This window comes from Brachycentrus maculatus, unplaced genomic scaffold (genome assembly GCF_059751285.1).
Source record: "Brachycentrus maculatus isolate JH-2025_06_01 unplaced genomic scaffold, ASM5975128v1 h1tg000757l, whole genome shotgun sequence".
In the NCBI taxonomy this organism is placed as follows: Eukaryota; Metazoa; Arthropoda; class Insecta; order Trichoptera; family Brachycentridae; genus Brachycentrus; species Brachycentrus maculatus.
In genome coordinates this window covers 439,986-466,876 of record NW_028281487.1, presented here as the reverse complement: position 1 = coordinate 466,876, position 26,891 = coordinate 439,986, and the positions used below count along the sequence as shown (strand labels likewise).

General features: G+C 29.4%; 1 protein-coding gene across 2 annotated transcripts in view; it reads left to right on the top strand.

The window, feature by feature from the left end:
• mol (dual oxidase maturation factor 1 mol) overlaps positions 1-26,891 on the top strand; it is a 167,560-nt gene that overhangs the window by 22,517 nt on the left and 118,152 nt on the right. Inside the window, exon 2 of one of the 2 annotated variants that reach the window (XM_088275023.1) lies at positions 20,384-20,644. The gene's annotated coding sequence lies outside the window, so the exon portion shown is untranslated. Of the gene's footprint in view, positions 1-20,383; positions 20,645-24,981; positions 25,208-26,891 lie in introns of those variants that run through there. The other variant, XM_088275026.1, reaches the window with a different exon arrangement.

Here is a 26,891-nt window from a genome sequence, read left to right as displayed (position 1 = left end):
TGGTAATTAGCTGATATGTATTCATAGCAGACAAACTACAGATGTCCACCGTTCTCTCTGGGTAATCCTAAGGCCTAGGAGTGCATACAAATAAAGCCTATCTCATTAAAAGAACAGAAGAGTCCTATTTAATATGCATCACCATAAAATCATTTCAATTTGAACCAACATAGATGTTACATCGTAGGATCCTGCGTATGTCATTGACCGATATGGTCATCAACGTGAATGTGCTCTAAAGAGCAAGAGTAGGAAGCCAGTTGCTGACTGATATTAGGGTCGGAAGGTGTCCTATCTGAGGCATGTGCTTAGAGGAGAAAAGTACGAGCTATTGCATCTTATCATAAAAGGCAAAATACAGGGTTTGTTTGTGAATAAGTATTAAGACACACTAAAAATGCTGAAAAAAAATAACTGGTCAAATTATAAGCTGCACAAAAATAGAAAATTAAGTTTTAGGCGTTTTGCAATATGTTAAAATAATCCGGGGTTCATGAGATTAATGGTATATGTAGGAGTTCCAAAAAATTGAGAAGTAAGATGAGTAGAATGGTAAATATTGCACTGTGTAAAGTGATCACATCCTTTGATAGGTCATAGTACTGTAAATATTAAGAGTTCCATTTTCTTCATCATCTTTGTCGAGATGTCAAAAAAATCTTAACATGATTAAGAATCTGAAAATGAATTTAGCAATCCATATATGATATACGTGCATAATATATTATGAACTTATAAAAGAATCTTATAAAACTCTGGATACATGTTTAATATAAAAATCCATTAATAAATGCCTTAAAATACACCCACAGAAATCTTGACATTTTTACAATCTTATACAGGTACCTAGATAGGTAACATTGTGCAGTCTGTGTATATGCCACATATGCTATCGACATACAAGTACTTGCTGAACAATAAATTTTGCACATGGACGTGCGTTATCAATTTGCTTAAAACCATTATCTTATAAATATTAACGTGTAAATTTATATATTACGAATTGTTTTATTTTTTTATTAAATTTCTTAAACAATTTTACAATCGTAAGGATAGGGGTGTATAACATGTTTAAATTTGTACTCGTGTGCAATTATAAAAAAGAAATTAAGTGTTACGCAGAAAATACCACTATTTCTTAAATCTATTGTTACGTCTAAAATGCGTGCTTACATGTTTTCCGCATTATTTTTAAACTGGTGAATGCATAGAACACGAGTCACAATAGATTTTAAGAAATGTGGTATTAACAGTAATAGTAACAAAATTACACTACTCAACATATATTTTCTTGTTCTAACCTTAATCCACACTAAATGGTGCAAAGGGCACTGCATCACATGTATGCAGTATTATCTTGATCATTTATTATGTGAAAACTAGGTGAAAAATTGTGCACTTCAGGTGCTAGTCCAGAGTGTATTAAATAAATATAGCAGTGAATAAATCATGTATATTTCTTTTTTACCCTCCTGGGAATCGAACCCGGCACCTGTAGGATAGTATACAACCACTCTTACCACTGCACTAAGAATGCAGAAATACATTTAATTTTTTATATGACTTGAATGATACAAAATACATTTTAAACGAAAGACGTAAAAGTCCCATACAAAAGTAATATATTTAACACTTATGACTGGAAACTCTTCTGTGACTAATTCGAATAAAAGGAAAATATGGTCGAGCTCAAAGATTTTGAATTTGTGTATTTTTTAAATCATATTTTTTTTAATGATTTTTTTATAAGTTTTGATTCAAAAGTAACATTTAAGTTAAGTATATCTGAGAGATTGGTTGATTAATGATTAGTTGGATCACTCCTAAGAGACCCAGATCAGAATAAAAAGTTAAAGTAGAATTATATGAGTATGTATGTACAATTTTAAGAATATTTTGAGATGAATATGTGCCCTCCACTTGCAAATTGATTTTAATAACTGCAAAAATCTATCTGGAATGCACAGGTGGCTACTGGGTTTATGGAAATATTAAATAATAATACAGGTAGGCCATAAAAAGTAATAGACACTTCAGAATAAATTATATGTTTATTGCTGTTTACATCATGATATACTAAAACGTTTAAATGACTTATTATTATAATAGCGATTTTATAACTATGGTTAATTTTTTTAAGGGTCGTCAAAAACTTATATAACCGTTACTCGATCGTTAAATAAAGCGAATGAAAACAATTGAACCTAAAATATATTTTTCATTATTTACACATATAATTTTCAATTTTGTTACATTCAGTTCATATCCATTGCAATTAATACCTTACAAAGTGAAGTTAGTCCGCTTCCATAGTGTAATGGTCAGCACGCTCGGCTGCCCTTCTGGAGGTCCCAGGTTCGATTCCCAGAGGGGTTCGAATAAATTTAAGTGATTTTTTCACTGTAATATTTATTCAATATTACCCTGACTGGTACCTGAAGCGGAGTGCCCTATGCACCATTGGGTTGCGGATTAGAGTTTGAATAAATGAATGAAAGTGAACAGCATGTTTACATGCAACTTAAGGATGTTTTTTTAGTTAACTTTTTGTTATTCGTCTATATCTTTTTGGATACTTTCAGAATAAAATAGGATTTAAAATGAATATTAATATATCACGCGTATTCTGATGGGGGAAAATAAATTCTAAAGATTCTCATTACTGTTAAGAAGGAGAATGTCATATAGTTCTCACAGTTCTCTTCAGATGACAAATACAACTGTTAAGAAGGAGAAAGCCATATACTTCTCAAAGTTCTCTTCAGATGACAGATACAACTTATTTACCAAAATGATTTTTAAGATTCTGTTAATAAACAACATTCAAGAATTAAGGCTATATGTATGTTCGCAATGGGTAGAATGGTGAATATTAAACCGTATGTAAAGTGATCACCTAAATCAACCAATTCCAAGTCGTAACGTCTGTAAATTCTATATTCTTTAAAAATATTCGACAATATCTTTACTAGATATAAGTTTAGTACTGACATCTGCTGGTCAAGCTGCATTTTATAGAATAAAATTAAAACTACATAGTTTTTTAACATAAATTTTATTTAACCAGCAACCGGGTTTCGTCGTAACTGACATCAAAATGATACAACACCAGTCTGATGATGTCGGTTACGACGAAACCCAGTTTCTGGTGAAATAAAATTTATGTGGAATAAACTATACGGTTAATTTATTTATTGTTTCGGCATTTACTTTATAGTAAGACACGTTACAATAATAAAAGAAACACTTGTTTTTATCCCACTTGAGTTTATTAATGACTACTAGTTTCGGAAGCTATACTTACTTACCCCTCTCCTTATTTATAGAACAGTTTTTTTTTTATTTTAAGCGAAACCAGTATTCATCAATAAACTCAAGTGGTATAAAAAAAAAGTGTTTCCTTAATCATTGCAACTATATATTATATTGGTTGTTATTTTATTCTTCAATATTATCTTGATCGATAAAACAGTCAATATCCCTGACTTCCAATAAAATAGGCAAGAGTAAATGAGATGAGTTGACCCCGTATCGGCAAGTCAGGTGTTGCACCATTCCGCTATTTATCAATTCACCTTTGGTTTGCTGGTGTCCTTCTAAAGTGTCCTTTTCCACAGACTACGCTGCATGAAAGTTTACCATAATGACAAATTAATAATATGCATTGGCAATATATATACATATACAAATACTATAAATATATATATATATATATATATATATATATATATATATATATATATATATATATATATATATATATATATATATATATATATATATATATATATATATATATATACATATATATATAAATATATATATATATATATATATATATATATATATATATATATATATATATATATATATATATATATATATATATATATATATATATATATATATATATATATATATATATATATATATATATATATATATATATATATATATATATATATATATATATATATATATATATATATGTATATATATATATATATATATATATATATATATATATATATATATATATATATATATATATTTATATATATATATATATATATATATATATATATATATATATATATATATATATATATATATATATATATATATAACGTGATCATTGACTATTTGATATCTTACTATCTTAATATTGCCCTTAAAAAATCCCAAAGGATTTTCCTTAAAAGTCACTCACTTAGAGCTACTTAGTAACTTAATTAAAGTCAAAGAACTATCAAACTCTTACCGTTAATCTTCCACAACCTTATTGTACAATATATGTTTATCCGACAAGATGGAACGCCACACTCGTCTGTCTTCACATCCATACATCTAGTCGTAAATGCCATCCGATATGTAGACATTTGGCATTATTTTGGATTTTAGGTTTCCTGATTTATCTGGTCTTGTCAAGTATTTTTAGCCGTACTCATTCTGTTCTCCCGTTCACGCAAGCCAAATACATTTTATTAGCCACACTCTCGATATCTCTATAACACCTTAAGTAATTTTTCTTATTCGTTACAACTATACTTAGTTCATCCTTGCATTCCTTTTTAATATTTTAATTTTTAATTCAGTCATACAACGATTTTCCATACATTAGTCTGAGGGAACACAATTCAATGGTGTTACTCTTCTATGTATAAGGCCCTCAAATCAGGGTAAAGGTTTAGTAAGATTTTGACTTAACTTTGTTACATGAGAAATATCATCATATTTTAGAGAATTAAAATACATTATTTTATCGAATAATGTATTTTTACATGCTTTTATTCTTAAGAGATCCACTTCATTAAATCTGAGCCCAGTACTGGTATTTGAGATTACAATCGTAAATTACTATAAAATTATGGTAATAACATTGTCATAATATTCATATTTATAGTTGTGTATAAAATATGTAATATATGGTATTCATTTGAACTGCGTGACATCAGTATAATAAGCAATACCAGCACAACTTTAGTACATATTAAACTTGCATTCTTTATTCATGTATGAATAAATAAATACTCTTTGTTGAAAATGATCTTACTTTGTGTATTTTTGAACAGATCAATTAATGAATTTACCCGTATCTACATTTTTTTATGTATAAAATTAAAATTCTTAATTTTAAAGTAAGATAATTACACAACTTAAAACATGTTTTCTTCTAATTACCCTAATCAACACCCAATGATGCATAAGGTACTGTATTGCAACTATATATATAAATATATAAATATATATATATATATATATATATATATATATATATATATATATATATATATATATATATATATATATATATATATATATATATATATATATATATATATATATATATATATATATATATATATATATATATATATATATATATATATATAGATATATATATATATATATATATAACTATATATATAAATATATAAATATATATATATATATATATATATATATATATATATATATATATATATATATATATATATATATATATATATATATATATATATAGATATATAGATATATATATATATATATATATATATATATATATATATATATATATATATATATATATATATATATATATATATATATATATATATATATATATATATATTGGGTTTTTTACAATATATCGTTAATTTTTTAGATATCGAGAGGTCATTTGTGAAGAAATACTATAATGTATGCATTTACAAAATATATTTGGTGTAGGAAAAATAAGATGTTTTATCTGAAATTCGCACTAAAAATAACGATCGCCGTAAATATTAAATTATCTGGGAAATAATCTTTGCAAATTAAAATTTTTTGAATATATTAAGATATAAATATATCAACAAAATTAAAATATCTTAATTTATTTTTTAATTCGTTTTAAATATTTACTTTTATATTTTTGTAAAAAAAAATATATAAAAGTAAAAATGTCTAACCACAAATTAAATGTTTTAAATATTAATAATATTGAGAATATGATGATGCAATGATTATTCCGAATTCGGTAGTCATGAAGTAGTGTTTTTAAGTGGCATTCCGAAGTGAACGATGAATGATAAGGAGAGTGTTAAATAAAACTAGTTTCGAGAACTACAATGTTCTCATCAACAGGTGATTGTTTGCATTTCCACCTGAAGATAAGAACATCTGTAGATCTCAAACCTAGTCGCATAAACATTGATATACTCAAAAAAGTGGTCTCATACACGTGTTTTATTTTTTGATTAATGATTTTTATTTTATTTTCGACGTCTAGTTTCGAAAACTAACAGATGCTTTTTTTTATCTACAGGTGAAAAATAAAACATATATATATATATATATATATATATATATATATATATATATATATATATATATATATATATATATATATATATATATATATAAGTATATATATTTATATATATATATATATATATATATATATATATATATATATATATATATATATATATATATATATATATATATATATATATATATATATATATATATATATATATATATATATATATATATATATATATACATATATAAATATATATATATATATATATATATATATATATATATATATATATATATATATATATATATATATATATATATATATATATATATATATATATATATATATATAAACTAGATATACCCATTGTTGAGTTAGATTATAATTGCGTAATGAAGCGGCTTAAATTGATAAATCTTAGTGATAGAAGGGTAATTACTGATCTGGTTCTGTTATATAAAATTCTTAACAATTTTTTGGACAGCCCTAATCTCCTTAATCAAATAAAGCTTAGCGTGCGCCAAAGAGGTACTAGGCTAAAATCTGTATTCGCAGTATATGTACATAATGCAAACTATGCCATGTTCTCTCCGATTCCGCGGCTTCACATGTTAGCCAATGCTTTTGAAAGTATAGATTTATTTAATATATTGTTATCCTCCTTGAAATCTGTACTTTCTCAGCATTTCTTCTCCATGTTATAATGGATAAATTTAAACTTTGTGTTTCACTCTCTCTTACTGCTCGCCGATAGTGTTTGAAGGAGACGTGTATTTACTAGTGCTTACTACTTGTTATTTTATTATTTTAATTATGATTTTATGTTATAAGACTATTTGTTACAAGACTTTTTGTTTCTCTATTAGTGTATTCATTAGTGTGTTTTTTTTTATTTTTCTATTAGATACTGTATAAATGTATTATATGTATTATCCTAAAGGCTTCAGCCGTTCAATAAATAATTAAATAGGAACGGGGATTAAGGAACAACATTTTTTGTAAAAGGAAACAGAAAATAATGGTGAAGTAAAACAGCATATTATTAATTTACTTTATCAAAACTTAATTACAAGTTAATTTTCAAAAAAATATTCTCTCTTATTAATTTTTTTCTCACCAAATAGCGCATTTGGTACTGTATTCAAATTAAACTGTTCTCTGTTAAGAATGTAAAAAAACATGTGCAGAAATTCGCATTTTTTTTCATATGAACGCGATAAAATATTTAATTACCTAATATAATATATGCTTTCGGCAAGGCTCCACAAACTTGCGTTGCTGGACAATGTTGGAATGAATTAATGGCGCCAACTTTCTTCGATGTTATTAACGCTCATCAATAATCGTAAGGCGACTGCACGCCGAAATATTACCGCGTTCTTCGTCTTACGTTATTGCACTAATCGACGTGTATTAAATCGAATAAAATAATACATCTACATATCTATTAATACAAACAAATTAAAATGTAATTAAGTATACGTTAGCTCAAAATCAATTTTTTTGAAGTAAATCACGGATTGTTTTGAAATGTTGACAGAACGTTGCATTTCTATACCATATTACTAATATTAGTTTTTACCAAAATGGCTTTATTATTATGAAAAACATATCCGCTCCCTAGGTGGAGCATATAGAGTCCACAAACTGTCTCCAGGCTTTTCTGTCGGCTGCCAGCTCCCTTGCATCCTACCATGTCAGATCCGCGTCCCGAAGTTCTGACGAGAACTGTCTACGAATTGTCAACAGTGGCCGTCCTGGGCGGCGCGAACCTGATGCCTTGTAAAAGAGGCAAGCTTGATGTACTCCGCATGCCTCCTGAGAGCTAAGGCTCTCAGGAGGCATACGGAGTACATGGCCAAGCCAACTGAATCGCCTTTTCTTGACGACAGTTGTGACCAAGATTTGCTGCGTCTTACGCCTTGTCTCTTCATTCCTCACAAATTTAAACCACCGCACGCCTAAAATGGCTTTATAATTCCAAAATAAAATAGCAAACAATTCCAACAGAACTTTGAATGTTTGAGAATTAAATACTTCAATAACCTTTCTATAGCGATAAAAAAAATATGACATGAAATTGCTAAAAAACAAATCGAATACCGTATATCCATGTTAGTAAAAAACACTCAATAAAAAAACAATTAAAATCAATAAAAAAAAATTATAAAAATTAAATCACTCACATACATAAACAATAAATAATAAGTGCAAGTCCCTCTCCAAGCAAAAGAGCTTACTTCCTTTATTGCAGAGAACACCGTAACTAATTTTAAGATTGTATTGTGACCGGTTAAATTACAATATTATGTGAGATACTGTATTATTCACCCTACAGATAAGATGTGCTTTAAATTTACATCTCATCCATAGGGTGAGTATTTCACTGTCCGATATAATAAATAATATTAATTTTGAAAAACTTGAGGTTACAGTGTGTCTAAATACTTGTTCACAAAACAACAAGTAAAACAAGTTTTGTGAAGTATTTGGACACACTCAAAATGTTGTAAATAATTTATCTGGTCAAATTATAGGCTTAAATAATAAAAATGAAAATGATATTTTCTGGCGTTTCTCATGTGTGTGATTATAATCCAGGATTCGGACCTCACATACTAATAAAAGAGTTTCTGCTTTAAAAAAAGCTTCTTTTCATCTCACCAATAGATGTCTCAAGTGAAGTTCTAGTGATTCAAGAATAATGTTGGTTCATATATATGGAACTTCCAAGAATTTGAATTTTGTGGTAGTCAGTAATAAGTAGAATTGGTGAATGTTTCACGTGTGTAAAGTGAACACTTAAACTAGCCATGACGGTCGTCAGCCCCGTAAATGCCCAGACTTCCATGTTCCTCTTCATCTTTGATGAGATGTCAAAAAATTACTTAAGGTTGAGTTTATATTTTTAAAATTTGATAAAAGTAGGTATCCATAACCCCGTTATTTTTTAAGCAGCTGCCAACTAAAGTTCTCTAATAGCCACCGTTACCTGTAATTTTTTAATCGCTTTACAAATAGCCCCGTTATTATTCGATTCACAATTTAATACGCATCGATTTCAGATTCACTTTTTTATTATTACGAGAGCGAGCTAATCGCTCATTGGATACGCTGAAACGATCAAATCAATTCGGAAATCTGTACACATTTGAATGCGCTTATCGGCCGATTTGAGAAATGTCGAACGGTTGTTATTTGTTAAATGAGGTTTAAATACCCGGCTATTCATTCGTCAATGTCCGAGATTATTCGAATTATTTCGTAGAATGTCCGGGCATCAATCATATTTGTCCTGTGAAATCAATATTACAATATATCCCGTAACCGTACACAGGACCGGAGTGGGTTAGAGAATTTTCTTATTTTGTATCGAATTTATTATACAATTTATTTTGTCCGCCTCCGTAGCGTAATGATAAGCGCGTCTAGATGTACTGGGTTTGATTCACAGTGGGTCAATTATAATTTTGTTGTAAGTTGTGGTATTTCATGGTGTGGATAAAGGTTTAAACATATGATTCATATTTGTAGTTTTTTGTTTGACTTTGTATTATTTTATTCATTTAAAGAATTTAAAAAAAAAAAGTTTTTTGTATATTCTTTAAAATAAAAAATATTGCATAGGTAGGTTCTTAATTTATCTTCACTCTGTTTACCTCCATAGTGCAGTGATAAGCGCGTTTTGAAGCATCAATATGTGCTAGATTTCGATATCATTAAAATTAACTGCAGTGCATTTTCATGTCATAGCTTATTACTAGAAATAATCAGAGTAAAAAAACACACAACCCTTCTCTTATCTTATGTTCTCCTTTACAAGAAACACGCGTCACAATAGATTTCACAGATAAGTCACTATTTCTATCAAAACGTAAGTGTTTTTATTTTGGAAATTGTGTTAATAATAAAATTAAAAAATAAATTACTGTACGGCCCTGGCACATCTCTAACATAGTACATCGGACCTTGCCGTAATCCCGCCAGCGTGGTTTATGAAATATCGACCGGAGATTTTGAGTTTTTAATCGGCGCTCAATAATCCGTATAATCTCTCGACTCTTTAGTCCGATTGGGAAACTATCGGAGAACAATAATCCATTGATTAGACAAAAGTTACAAAAAATGTTCGCTCTTATGTTTCCATTTAACAATGACACCATTGTTGGCCTCAGGTTGGCAAATACGTGTATATTCTGTATCCACTTCTACTGCTTCTTGGGACCATCCGAAGAATTTCTTGCGTAATTTATTATTAACCCTATGAAACCGGCATGCAAATTTACTATTGTTTCTTCAGATTTTATTTTTTAATTACCTCACGTCTGGCTCCTAGAATTCGTGGTTAGTGCGTTTAGCTACCGTACTAAAGGCCTCGGGTTCAATTCCCAAGGATTAGGGGGTGTCAAAATAAACGTCACGGGATAGGCTCTATGGCTTAGTTGGATAAACACTCGACTGCGAAACTGGCGTTGCTTGTTCGATTCCCGCCAAGTGCAAAATAAATTCAAGAAAGATTTATGATCAATCGGTAAGGGGGTTGGTGATGTATTTTTAATATATACCTTCCCTATCCTTATTATCTTACCTGCAGACAAGCCTCTAAATGTAGAGGCTTTGCGGGTAATTCATTTAAAATAATTTAAGTAATTTATCATTCTTTTAGTTAAATATTACTCTGGACTGGTATAAGAAAGCAGGAAAGCATCACATTGTCTTCTTGCTAGTAAAGATCAAGAGTATGGAGTGCGTCAATACGATACAGCGCTCTATACACCATTGGGTGCGGATAAAGGTTAGAAAAAGACGATTAGATATTTTTGGTGCCACTACGATAAATTTCAATGTTTCATTAATTGATTCGCCAGTCACTGTGCCAAAATTTGTCCATTTTTAACTTAAGTTTTTCTAAGTGAATACCACTATATCTGAAAATCTAAAGTAACAGTTATTTCGATGCATTCCTCAACAGTGTTTGAAAATGATACGGAATCCATCGAAACACGTTTCACAATAGATTTTAAAGAAAAGTGGTATTTACTAAGTAAAACAATTATTAAAAATGGATAGGTTTTACCACAAAGTGACTGCCAAATCAATTAATGAAATTAAAAATCAAATATTTCATTTTGAGTGTGTCCAAATACTCAAAATGTTGTAAATAAATTATCTGGTAAAATTATAAGCTTAATAATAAAAATGAAAATGGTATTTTCTGGCGTTTCTCATGTGTGTGATTATAATCCAGGATTCGGATCTCAAATACTAGTATAAGAGTTTCTGCTTGATAAAAAGCTTCTTTACATCTCACCAATAGATGTCTCTAGTGAAGTTCTAGTGATTCAAGAACAAGGTTTCTAAATTGGTTCATATATATAGAACTTCCAAGAATTTGAGTAGTGTGGTTGTCAATAATGGGTAGAATTGGTGACTGTTACACGTGTGTAAAGTGATCACTTAAACCAGCCTATGATGGTCGTCAGCCCCGTAAATGCCCAGACTTCCATATTCTTCTTCATCTTTGATGAGATGTCAAAAAATTATATCAAATATTTCACTTCTAAACTATTTTCAAATAAGCCTAAATGGCTTATCCTTGAAACCAAGTATGCCGGTGTGACGACATATTATAGTAGGATTGACTCATACATTTTAAAAACTCAAAGCAAACGACTCTAATCACGGGACTAAAACCAGACTGAATAAATGATTATGATACTGTAATTACAGAAATATATTGAACAAAAAAGTTCTTTAGTAAAAACGTCATAATCGGTGCATTTTATATAGCTCTATTTTGACACACAGATTTGCAGATATATAGTTTGAAATTTCGAAACGGTCACGCTTTTCAATGCGTAATTTAAAGGACTTTATTATCCGTATTCACAAAACCTATTAATATTTTGAACATTATCACATTGGATCTGTTCCATGTGTCCGAAGGAGTTTTCCGAAGCGGGATTCTTCTACATCTTTAAGTTTTCTTGCTTTCTTTTAATATATATGCCTTGAATATTGTTTGTTTTGTGTATATAAATATTTTTTGTTGAATAAAATTAAATAAATTGAATTGAAAATGAAATTTTATTTAGTAACGGAAAATCTATTATATATATAAATATATATATATATATATATATATATATATATATATATATATATATATATATATATATATATATATATATTTATATATATATATATATATATATATATATATATATATATATATATATATATATATATATATATATATATATATATATATATATATATATATATATATATATATATATATATATATATATATATATATTTTTTTTTTTTTAAACTCACCGCCTGTATTTTAGTTAAAATTAACACATGCTATATACTTTTGACCCATATTTCAAAAACCATAAGTGAAAGCACATTTAAAATATATTTTTGTATATTTCTAGGATAAATAATAAAAGGGTTTATGAAAACTCATATACACATAGTATAAATTTTGTATATAAAATTAACATTTACCCACATACCATAAAACAAAATGCAACGCAAAACTTTTCTACTAGATAATTTATAAATCTAATAAAAACCGTCCGTAATGTTTTATCATTTAAATATATATTATTTTTTGTTGATACTCCTATGTGGCGTGAAGTCATTAAATAAGATGAAGAACATTTTATATTCAGTTTTTTGTAAAAACCATGTTTTCAATGAGGTTAAATATTCTTCTTACATAAGTGAAGCGCTCAACGCCATTTCAGTCATTACATTCCTTTGTAATTCTGAATTCTTATATCTGAAAACTTGTCCGTATTTCTCTCACACTGTAATATACATATTACTAAATACTTTATTAAAAGAATAGTAGAGCACAATGTCCCAGCCTACTAATTATAGTGAAATACAGCGAGATGGATGTATTGTATTCAATAAAGTAAATATTTTACAAAAATATCTGTTTGCCTCCACAGTATACAATAAGTATCGAACAGATTAATTGAAACAATTTTTTTTTTGTATTTTCGTAAAAAGGTTTGTAAAATATTTTGTTTATTAGTTATATCATTGATTTATATTCAATATGATCTCATTTGAGCTCAATCAAAGATTTTACGTTTCTTGGCATCTATTATATAAGGTTTTGGCACGTGGATGCCATTTTTTGTTTCGAAACCATACCTGAATTATGGACAAAATGAGCTTTTCCACCGCAGTGCAATCAATTTTGGAGAGCCGATTCTTACAAACTGTCGATAGATTTTTAATTCGTGCAATGTGGTGCAAAATTCTTGACCACTCAGACATAGTTCATTGTTTTTGTGTGAAATATTCATATTTTTTTTGGATTTGTTGCAGGGGGTTAAATCCTGCTGAAATATTCCATTACACCCCCAAAACACATTTTTTTAGAGGGTGTTGAAAATACGCAAAAGTTATATTTCAATTAATCTGTTAGATACTGTATTAGTTAGCTCACTTGCTTACATTGCTGGATATCTTGGGTTCGAATCCCTTATTTGAAAGTGGTTAAAATACATATTTTTTTAGTATTTCAAGTTATTTCACACAAATGTTTGAGCTTCCATTTATATTTTCATCTTCATTAGAAAACAAAAACAAACTTTAAAAAGTACATACATAAATGAGTAAAGAAAAGACTAAAAGAATGTGAATAAAAATAACTGGTCTGATTATAAGCTGCATAAAATCATGTTCTCAGGCGTTTCCCAGTATGTAAAAATAATCCGAGGTTCGGATCTCTCATACAAATAAAAGGGTCTATGCTAAATAAGCTTTCTCAATCCAACATAGATGGCTGTTTTGAACTCATGAGATTGATCAATATATCTAGGAGTTCCAAATATAATATGGTTTGGGTAATATGGTGGTCATCCATTGGTATAATGGTGAATATTGCACGTGTGTAAAGTGATCACTAAACCAGCGCATGACAAATCTTAAGCTCTATTAATACCCAGACTATAATATATTTGACTAAATAATTTAAATAATAAAAATAATACTCAATAATGAATAGTTTTACTGCTTTAAAAAATACATATTTTAAAGTTAATACCAAATAAACTGTAATATGTTAATTTATTACAATGATATTAATGCCACTACTTTTTGTCTCAGTTTTATTAAAAACCCGCGCGAATCGAATCCGAGACGCTAGTTTCGAAGTCTGCCCAAATTAACCATGGCGCCCGTTTCTTTATTTTTGTTTCAGACACTGTTTCGTCACATCACTTATGTTCTTTGATTTCGTTAATAAAATGCATTATTTGAATCCAAGGTTGGCAATGCAATGATAATACATTATCTTCAATGTATCTACGTGATTTTACAGACTCGGCTTGAGTAAATACGAGGTGCATTTGAAAATTTATGCTCAATTGACTTCTCAAAGTCTCAAAGGTTCTTGATTATCAAATGAGTGGGTTATGTATTGTTTCCATCCTTACCTTTTTCCAAAATTTTCAAATCGGACAAAAGTTTACATATGCTGCTGTCAATAACATGACTCAATCGAACGGGTGAAGAAAGGATAGTTAAACAAATTTATGAGGCGAATGTGGTTTGATAATAGAAGCAGAGGAAGACCGAGGAAAACTTGGCATGATCAAATATTTCAAATACTTGATATACTTGAACTCCTGTTCATGCCAGGAGTCGGAATAATCGGCGGGTATGTATGAGAAGATGTATGAATGTAGAATAGGCGAAGATCGTACGCAATGACAGATTGGTGTGGCGTCATATTGTCTCTGCCTACCCCTGAGGAAAAGTGGCGTGATAATAAGTATCTTTTAGTTTTTTAGTAATAAACAACACACTTCTATCGCAACATATTTTTCAAAATAACTTTCATAATCGTTTCAAAATAGTAAGCCTTGTACGAGTAAATACCCAGACTCCCATCTTAATAAGTTTATGATAAGGGATCACCTAAAATATAGTAAAATAATATTGTTGGTGACGATTTGTCCTAGGCCTCCATTGTGTACGTAGAATAAACATACAAACGAGTTTCTATTACATATTATGCCTTGTTAAACAAACTAAACGGGTGAATCCCGTGTTAAGACGTGTTTAAATTTCTCATAATGTGTAAAAATAATGCAATACCTTAAACTAGACCGGATGTCCGGTTACAATGGCTGCACTATCATAACATTATCTCGGTAGCGTATCCGATCTTGTCCAAAGAGGCTCCGAGACACAATGGCGTTGTAAACGATATCACTTTGTCTTGAGAAATATGCAGATCGTCTGACCTTCCATAGACTCGACTATAATTAACTTGATTTACTAACAGTGTCATCATTCAACAGTACCTAATTGATTCTAATTTCTCTCGTATTAGAAATAGAATAGAAACAATGCCAGTTTAGTATCAATTAAGAGTCGTTCTTGCTTTACTTTACTAGGAAATTAATTAAACTAGTTGCGAAACGATTTGTAGGTCAAATGCAGTACGTTCTTTACATGAGACCCTTTAACTTACGAATATTCAGAGATACAATCGTCGATTGTTGGGTAAATTCACATTCAGGCCTGTTTACAAGTTTGCTAATCTGTTTAGATTATTAAAAAAAAAGACATCTCAGCATAGTTGAAGAAGACCATAGAAGTCTGGGCATTTAAGAGACTTATCATAGGCTGGTTTAGGTTATCACTTAACACACGTGTAACATTCATCAATTCTACCCATGACAACCACACTACTCAAATTCTTGAAACTTCTAATCATATTGTATAATTTCGTTAATAATAATCATAAGTAATGGTTAATAATCATTAATTATAATAAAATGTTTCGGTCTGTTTTCAGTCAATAATATACTTTTTTCGATTATAGCTTCTTTCAATTCACGAAATATACTGTAAGTAACCTTGTGTACAGTGTGATGTGAAAATTAGTTTATAGCTCGTTTTTTTGACGTAAATTTTCGTCTTCAGCTGTTTTCCTTTCGTTTCGTTTGTTGTTCAACAAACGAGTGGAGGCGGAGGTCCCGAAAGTTCTTGATCACCTAAAAATAAACTTTTGATATTTTTTTCCTCTCACTGAAAATGTTGGATTTTAACGTTTGCAACCTATTTTTAGTTGTTTGAATAAACTTGTATAATAGTTAGCCCGGAAAACTTCTTCGCGAGATTGCCAGAGAAGCAAAGATAGGTACTAACGCAATGGAAACCATTAGGAAAAATTATGGTTTTATATCAGCCAAAATATAAATCTGTTTCTATAATGTTTTAAATATTGAAAGCATTAACTCTGTGGATCATATTGATATATTATTTAGAGAAATAAAAATACTTTGTGTTCTGATCCACTCACATTTTTATAAACCAACTAGTTTCGGCAACAACCTGTTGCCGAAACTAGTTGGTTAATAAAAATGTGAGTGGATCAGAACACAAAGTATTTTTATTTCTCGAAATATTATACTGTTTCTATAACATTAAACAATGTGTCTTACTTTCAACAACAAACAAACAAACTTTTATTTTTGCCAAATTACTCTTAACTCTAAAGAGTTTTATAACGTCATTTAAATATTGGTTATGTTATTTTAAAGTGATGCTTGTAACATCAATATAAGTATTACATAAAGTTTAAATAATTAATATTTATATAATTTATATTTCAAGCACTAACTTTATGATTTTGCATTTTATGATAAAAATGTAACTTTATTTTAAAATCACTATAAATATTTTATTACAACTTAATTATAATGTCTACAGGTTTCGAAGCAAACCGCTTCTTTTTCAAGACTGCTCAACACTAAGTCTAGATAAAGAAGCGGTTAGCTTCGAAACCGGTAGACATTATAATTGAGTTATAATAAAATATTTACAGCGATTTTAAAACGATGTTTCATTTTAATTATAATCAATATTTAAGTACACATTAAAATGTATTGTCATTTAAAAAGAAATAAAAAAAAATAAAGCTTAATCTACCTACAAGATCTCGTGTTTATAATTCCATTGGAATATAATATGCTTTAATCACAAATATACTTTTGTGCACAGGATATTGCATTGAATTAATGCACTGTTACCTTGATTCTTGAACACTTTAATACATAACGATCAATCAGTATAAATGGCTCGGATGCCAGTCAAACAAATATTTTGATTTAAAATATAATAATAACCACTTATTTTCACGCTGAGAATCGCACCTGGGTTTCCATTCATGTCGCAATCGTGTGCTAAGCACAGAAATACGGAGGCGGAATTTTAAATGGCAATAAATATATATATCTACTAAATTTATTAAAATATTTTCAGGCAATCGTGGATTATATTGGCGAGCTGATTACTAAAATGACACTCTCCTTATCATTCATCGTTCACTTTGTGTAATACTACTTTAATAAACACTAATTCGTGACTAACGGTTTCAGAATAATAATTTATAAAGACTTACCCATGGTAAATAACCAGCTAAATTTAACATAAAGTCCCCCTTTAAAAATATTTCCATTGTGATTCATTTGTCTTCTTTCTAAATTTTATTTTTCTACAATTTTTTTTTGTACAAATATCAGACCGTAATAATTTTATAAGTATTTCAATGTTTTAGTACATTAACTCTGAGGATGACAAGGTTCTCATCGAAACCGGTTAAAAAAAGTGTATAAATAAAAAGTAAAATAATTTTATTTTAATGACCTGACAATGGAATAATTCTTCCGAAACCGGTAGTCACGAATAAGTGTTTATTAAAGTTTTATTACACAAAGCGAACGATAAGGATAGCGTTATATTACCAAACCACTAAGTTAACAATGATTTTATCTTACAAAATAAATTACTAAAATGGTTTTAAAATAAATCCGTGCGATTAGTGAAAACGGAATGGTCTCGTTCTTATCTTGTATAAATCGTTTGAAATCGGGAGTTTAACAAGGGATCTTGTTTTGATTTATATAGCTACAATGATATACGATTTGTATTGAAATAAATTTGTACCAGTTAAATCGATAAATCAATATTTATTTCCCATATGATGCAACGTTTCCTTGCAAATCATAACATATCGCTCACTCCTTTCAACAACGTCATACATATAAAAAAACTTGATTTTTCAGGAGATCGTTTTTAAAGTTTAAAAATAAAATAAAATGTTTTAAAAATAAATTTCAAGCCACTAATTGAACTTTTTACTGTGCAACAGATCTTTTTCGTTGTAACTCGAATGTTTTTTCTCCATTTGAAAAATTATTTAGTTTATTTAAAAAAATAATAAAACAATACCTTTTCTTCAAAATGCAAAAACAACACTTTCTGCCCTGTAGCAGGTAAATATTAAGTTAAAAATATGTGGCTTTTGCTGGGATATAGTACATTTTCTGGACATTTCGATATCATGCAAAACTGAAAATTGACGATTTTTGATACATGACGTTCTTGAAAGGAGTGAGTGATATGTGCACAAAATGTTTTGAGAAGTTATAATAACATGAAATATTATTCATGAATAACATGAAATCTAATTCTAATGCTTGTTTTATCTGAAAGGGAATACTAGTTTAGTTGAAGGGGTAAATAATGGGGACCATAAAAATTCAGATGATATTTCAGCGTTTTCTCGCTAATACAATGTGTCGTGTATAAAAAAAATACCACAGTCCGTCAAAAAAAACTACTAATAACTTTTGTCATGATTTGTATTAGTATCTTAACGGAGACGAAGAACAGTTGTGAATGTTAAATTCAAGGAATTTTGCACAACGCTAGCTTCGAATCTTGCATACAAATAAAAGGGTATCTGTTGAATAAAAGCTTTTCACAATCCAACACAGATGACTTTTATGAACTCACATGTACTGTGTTATGAGATTGATCAATGTTTCTATGAGTTCCGAAATTTTCGAGTTGTGTATACCAAAAATAGTCGTATACAACTGTTTTAGATTGAAATAATAAAATAAAATAATAAAAACCCTTATCCGCACCCCAATGGTGCATAGGGCACTGTGTCATATAAACGCAGTGTTATCTTGATCGTTTACACATGAAGGAAGGGTGATCAGCCCTCCGCTTCAGGTACCAGTCCATGGTAATATTGAATAAATATTACAGTGAAAAAATCACTTATATTTATTTTACCCCCCTTGGGAATCGAACCCGGGACCTCCATAACAGTAGCCGAGCGTGCTGACCATTACACTACGGAGGCGGACAATAGCGTTTATTTTTCCAATGTATTAATTTATGACTTAAATTAAGATAGAACAATGCACCTCGTTATTCAATATTCTTTAATGATTTAAAATTGGTTTATAACAATTTTCGTTTGCAAGTTAACTTTATTTTTATAAACATTTTTTTTTGTTGTAGCTATTTTTTATTAGTTTAAATAACCATATCATTGTTCTTTTGTTTTCATTCTAGTAGGTATATTGTAGAAATTTGTAAACATGACATGTTAGTGCTGACGTGTTACTCACTTACGTAATATTATAAATAATACATGAATTACATTGCAAATTACATAAAATGAAACGTATAAGGAAGCCATTTATGAGCAATTGTGTCAGTTGACAACAAAAGCACATACAATCAATGGGGTTTCATTATTTACGCAATCATTATTTGGATATTTTTTAACCTTTTGAGTACAACAAAAAAAAAATTGAGTGTGTCCAAATACTTGTTCACAAATCTGGATTATCTCCAATTATAGGAGTTATATTATATTTTATATTATTTTCAACATCTCATCAAAGACGAAGAATAATATGGAAGTCTGGGCATTTCAGGGGCTGATGACCGTCGTAGGCTGCTTTAAGTGAACATTCACCAATTCTACCCATTATTGACAACCTCACTACTCAAATACTTGGAAGTTCTTTATATATGGGGTCGTCAGCCCCGTAAATGCCCAGACTTCCATATTCTTCTTCATCTTTAATGAGATGTTAAAAAATATGTAATTTGAAAAATAACTCGTATAATTGGAGTTGGTTAGTCAGTTATAATAAATTTAATGGGTCATGTTAATTATTATTTGTTTGTGTGTGTGTAGTTTATAATTATATTCTTTATTTGTTTCAGATGTATGGAGAATAATGGTTTGAATTAAAATGATACCATAATTCAATAAATCAAATTCAAATCATTGTTTTCATGTCAGCCCTTAAAGGGCGTATAGCTGTGAAAGTGTTAGAATAATTTGAAAATGATGGAAAATCAAATGATCAGTGAGACGATGAATATCACGGTGTTTTGAAATAATAAAGTGAAATAAAATATTAAGTGAGTGTTCAAGAAATGAAAAGAAAGAGATATAGAACATTGCGGCATCGTTCAACATCGGTAAGTGTATTTTTTTGATTGAATCACAATTCTGATTTGAATAGCCGAATTTGTATTGCTTTTCATCGTACTGAGTTTTTTTACGTATATATATATATATGTATATATATATATATATATATATATATATATATATATATATATATATATATATATATATATATATATATATATATATATATATATATATATATATATATATATATATATATATATATATATATATATATATATATATATATATATATATATATATATATATATATATATATATATATATATATATATATAAATATATATATATATATATATATATATATATATATATATATATATATATATATATATATATATATATATATATATATATATACATTTACATGTACATATGAATTTGTACAGAGACAGAAAAGTTCTAATCTAATCATTTTCAACATAAACAAATTTGTATAATAATAAGCAATCAAAATAAATGAGAAAAAAGTGAAATCATTCAGAAAATAAATAATTAGCTTTATTCATGAAAATGCACATGCATAAAATATAATTAATATAATATATAAAAAAAATAACCTCAGAGCACAATGAATATAATTTAAAATTAGCATCGTTACATGACTTTTTTATAACTTTCCGCTGTTAATAATATGTGAAACGGATACATTTTAGCAACGCAATTTCCTACATTAACCGAATAACATTATCTTCAGCGATTGAGCCATTTTGCTACTGAAAATTACTTTCTCTATAAGTAAGCACTGAGTCTTAAGGTTGTCCTGATTGAAACATTTTATGTACTTAATTAAGTTCTTCCTTCGTTAATACACGTAATTTAAAACAAAAGTATATATAATTAACGCAGGTTTACGTATATGAAGTCATGAAGATTATTATTAAAAAAAATATGTGTATGCGAATAAAATATATCAAAGGAATGGTAACCATTCTATTTTCATAGAAGGAAATTTGACTTTATATTATTAATGAAGGTATTTAAGTTTACTGGTACACTACAAATCAGAACAGATTCAGAAATAATAACTTCTTAAAAGCTTGTTACCAATATATTTAATGAGTCGTCGAATATATACCATTATAGCTTTTAGATTAATGAAACACTCTCCTTACCATCAGTTGTTTACTTTAAAAAAAAGTGGTATTACACAAAGTAAACAATGGATGATAAAGAGAGTGTTTTATTACCATAACACAAAGTTATGTTATACACAATGTTACATATAACACAATGCTTTTAATATACAAAATATATCCAGATTAACTTATGTTTCACTTATGTTTAACGCTCTCCATATTCATCGTTCACTTTGTGTAATACCACTTTAAAAAACACTACTTTTAGTACACAAAATACACTCATGTTTGTTAACAAACTTGTCTAATCAATTTTATCCATTATTTTTAATACCGCTAAAGTAAACTGGGCATAGTGTAGGTTTTATGGCCTATTTTTAAGAGTGATATTAGCCTCCTGCGATGTCGATTCCCATCTGTCGATCCATCTCTTCGGTGGTCTGCCCGGGAGTCGTCTACATTGGTCTTTTTTATATTCTTTAGAAATATACCCGTACACAAGTTTGAATACAAATATATTTTACTGCAGCATTGGTACATCAAAGAATTGAAATATATTTTTGGCAATACTTATTTTTTATTTATTTATGCCTTTCTTTCATCAAAACATGACAAACTTCGGTAATCTTGTCATTGATAAATAAATCATAGCCCATTGATCTGGTTTTCCTTTTCAAATGTAGGTTATTTTTTATGACAATATTGTAAAAGCAATGAATATCCTCTGAAATAAATTTACATCGCATTTTGAAATTGCCTTAACACGCTTGTTTCGTTGAAATGTATAAGTGAAAAGACTTGTCGTTTTTCCAGCATTTAGCCGTTAATAGTCACATAATGTCCACGGCACAGCTGATTTACGTGTGGACGCTATGCTTGAACGTATGTTAGATATGTACCTTAAACACTGAAACATTTGAATGAGACCATTATTCATTCCGAGTTGCTTGTTCTTCAATTAATTCGCTCGTCTGTTTAAATGTCAATTAGCAACATGGGAATTAAAATCGTGTAAAATATACATAAGCCCTAGGGACCAATCTGATACTTTGCATCGTTTGTTATAGTTAAACTCAGTGTGTCAGGACTGAATGTCGTACCTACGAAGGAACATATATGTTATATATTACCTATACAATTGAATTTAATGATAAGTGTGAAACACGATTTTTTTATACCATCAGATGGTTAATAACAGTCATATTTATTTCACCGTCATTTTGTTAAAATTAAACACTTGAAAAAATCCACTTTATCGAGTTTTATTTTATTTACGACTAGTTTCGAAAACGACAATTGTTTTCATCTTCTGGTACAAATTAATTTGTACCAGAAGATGAAAACAATTGTCGTTTTCGAAATTTGATTTTTTTTGCAGCTTGTAATCTGACAAGTTACTTTTATTTTTAAGCTGTGAACAAGGATTTGAACTCACCCAAAACATTTGGTATGAAAACAAATTTTAATTTTGTACCACAACGCTTTGGCAATTGTTCTCTTGGAAAAATCAAGTTAGGTTTTTTTAATTCTTAAATAAAAATAAAAGATATTTTGTAACTATTATAAATTACAACATGTTTTTAAAAAGTCTTTCGTACGGTTTTGCATATTCTAAAAATGTAAAGACAACTTTCCTTTGTTCATTTTCAGTATTTATTTTTTTAACATTCATGTTTGCTACCGTAAAAATCTGTACGACGACTTTTTATTATACAATACAATATATTCATATAGTGTAGGTCGTTATAAAATCGTTGGAAGTGCTCCACGTTTCGAAAACGCTTACTTTTATGTCCTGAATCGTTCCATTGCATTATCCACGGTAGTAATCTGCCTAAAATCAAAACCTCGCAAGCATTATTATCTAATATTTTTTACTTAATCAGTTTTATCAATCCCGATAGATTGGTTGATCCACTAACGATTTAGTTCGCAGCACATGTATATTTGTACGTATTGTATCTTCCATCCCCTATCTGTATTGAATATAGGGAGCAAGATGCATTACGAATTGCTGAGATATTCTAAGGGTAGATTATAAGTTCAAAGCTTGGATTCCATACGTAAATAATTAAAAAACGTAGTTAGATAGCTTTAACTTTGCCTTTAATGTTTTATTTCAAAGTAAAATCGTTAATTTCTGTATGGAATCTCACCACAGGGCCAATATTATATGGACTTTAACTATGAAATAACAATCAATAATAATAATGCAACAATAGGTAATAATGTAAACAGTGAATACATATGCAACAGAAACTATGTCTCTGGGAAAAAAAAGCGTAGAGAAGCTCAAATGCACACAGCAATCCATTGAAGAATCCATTTTTGATTAAAACCTAAGAGATATAATCAGAAATGAAGAAATCAGGAATAGAACCAGAATAGCGGATATCATGGATCGCGTAGCAAGACTCAAGTGGCAATGGTCAGGACATGTTGCGAGACAAGACCCCACGAGATAGACCCTTCTTGATTTAAGATGGAGACCTTGAGAGAGTAAAAGAGGCGTCGAAAGAGCTCAAAAAAAGCCGCTGTGGGGGGTAAAAACTGGCTGCAAGCAGCAAAAGACCGAAAAAAATAGAAGAATACGGAAGAAGCTATCCAGCAGTGGAAATAAAAGGAACTAAAGAAGAAGAATTATATAATGTAGACAATTTACTTCTATTCCATTTAACAAAATCTTCTTCTTCTTCTTCTTCTTATTATTATAGGCCTTGCGGCCTGTTTTTAAGAGGGATTAGCCTCCTGCGACGTCGATTCCCAGCTATCGGCCCATCTTTTTGGTGGTCTACCCGGGAGTCGTCTACCATGGGGTTGGCCGTACAATGCGATGTGGGGGAGTCTGGATGGTTCCATTCTCCTCACATGCGCATACCATTGTCTTCTTCGTTGCCTTCCCCACCTAACGACATCTTCGATCTCGCATATTTCCCTGATCTTGGCATTTCTCAATCTATCTCGAAGACTCTTGCCTGTTATGCTTCTCAGAGTCTTCATTTCTGACACTCTAAGCGCGTTTTTTGTGGCAGCGGTGTCTGCTCTACTTTCGATTCCATACGTCATGATGGGTCGGACAAAAACAAACAACAACAAACAAAACAAACATTGACAAAATCACTAAAATTAATATCCTCAGAGTAATGATAGACAATTGGTTTAAAAATGTTAAATTTCGCGCCCTTTTGCCCAGCCACTCCTTTCATCCTACGAGTATATAAGCTGGTTCATTAATATGTTGAATCCTAGTGCATGTTTAATCTCGGCTCGTAACGCATGTTTGTGCTGAAACCTTTAGTGCATGTTGGTCTTTGGGTCGACCAAAAATCGCATGTGTTAAACATTGTGTGTAGTTTTATGTGTGTAAATGGTGCTATGGTGGTGAAGGGTAGTATTGTTTGCATGCTGTGGTAGTGATTGTCCTGACGAAGAGACGGGTACGACCCGAAACCGGTAGACATAAAAATCTCGGTGAGTGGTTTTATACTAATATTATTAACATTTAAAAAAAAAGTTAAATATCAATTTAATTCCCGAGTTAAAGTTTAATCATGGTTTGTATTTCAATAACATTTTCCATACTTGCGGTCGATTTTTCAATGTGTAATCTATGTTTGTAAAATTATATGTATTTACTATGTTTTCAAGTCAAACTGCGTCGTGAAGTGAAAACTCGGTTATATATTTGCAAGTCATTTCTCCGGAGGAATATGGCATTATTAATGTTCGCGAGATGTCGTCTCTTTTGGGAACAGTATTTTTCTCTTTTTTTTATGACTCGCCACCATTTGTCCGCTTTGAATAGCTGTCAAAATACATTATGTAATGTACAAATACACGCTTCTTTTACGGATGAACCTACCTCGACTAAGTCAACGCCCACAGTGGTCGAAGTTATTATGGCGTGTTCGCAAAATGTATGCTGTTAGAATAACATACAATATAAACAACATTTTAGTGTGTCCAAATACTTATTTTACAATCTTGATAAAAAAAATACAAAAATATAAGAATAATTTCTAAGTGGAGATAATCCTGATTAGTGAACAAGTATTTGGACACACTCAAATTGTTGTAAATAAATTAACTGGTCAAATTAAAAGCTAAAATAAAAATGATGTTTTCTAGCGTTACTCAAGTATGTGAATATACTATATTCCAGGATTTGGACATAACAAAGAAATGGAAAAAGCCCCTGCTTAATAAAAACTTTCCTCACCCCGCCATAGATGCTTCTAGTGAACTCTCGCATACTGTGTTAGGAGTTTGATCAATATATCTTAAAGTTTTTATAATTTGATTAGTGTGCTTGTCAATCATGGGTAGAATTGGTATATGTTACACGTGTAAAAAGTGATCACTTAAACCAACCTATGACGGTCGTAAGCCCTGAAAAGCCCAGACTTCTGTATTCTTCTTCAGCTGTGGTGATATATAAAAAAAATAATGTTAATTTGAAATGTTGATTGCACTAGATTTGAACAACAGAAATTACATTACAAGAGTATTAAAATCATTAATTTTATTATTTGTTTTGCAATTTGTGAATAAATAAACCATACAAAAATATGTAGAAAGGCGCTCTCTGAAACCAATCGCTATGGGCGTCTAGGAAAAAAATATTTGAAAAAATGAGTGGGAGGACAACTGATTATTATTTATGAGGAAAATCGAATAAATTAAGTCAGTTTTTGCTCAGTGTGATGACAGCCTTAATACTTTCTTCTGTCTGGCCTCTTGCCACTCCCCCTAGTATCTTAATCGTAATTATTGTTCTCACGATATTAAATTATAATTAAATGCTTCATTCATATTTAAAATTACATATATGTACACAATACTAACCTTATATATGTGTGTAACATGCAAGTACATACATGCATTAAAAATGCTTATTTACGATTGCCTTTGAAAATTGATATTTTCATGAATAATCTATACTGAAAAAATAGATTAGCCCTGTCTTCACCCCTGGTTCCCAGCTTTTTCATTAATTATCATCTTTTCTAGTAAATATCGGCATTATCGAGCCGTATGTCTGTTCAAGACCCAGTATTCGTTAAGGCTCAGTATTCGTCTAAGTCACTACATTCACGGAGATGTCACATGTTTGTTCACGCCCAATTTTTTTAGAGAATGTCTATTAGATATTTTT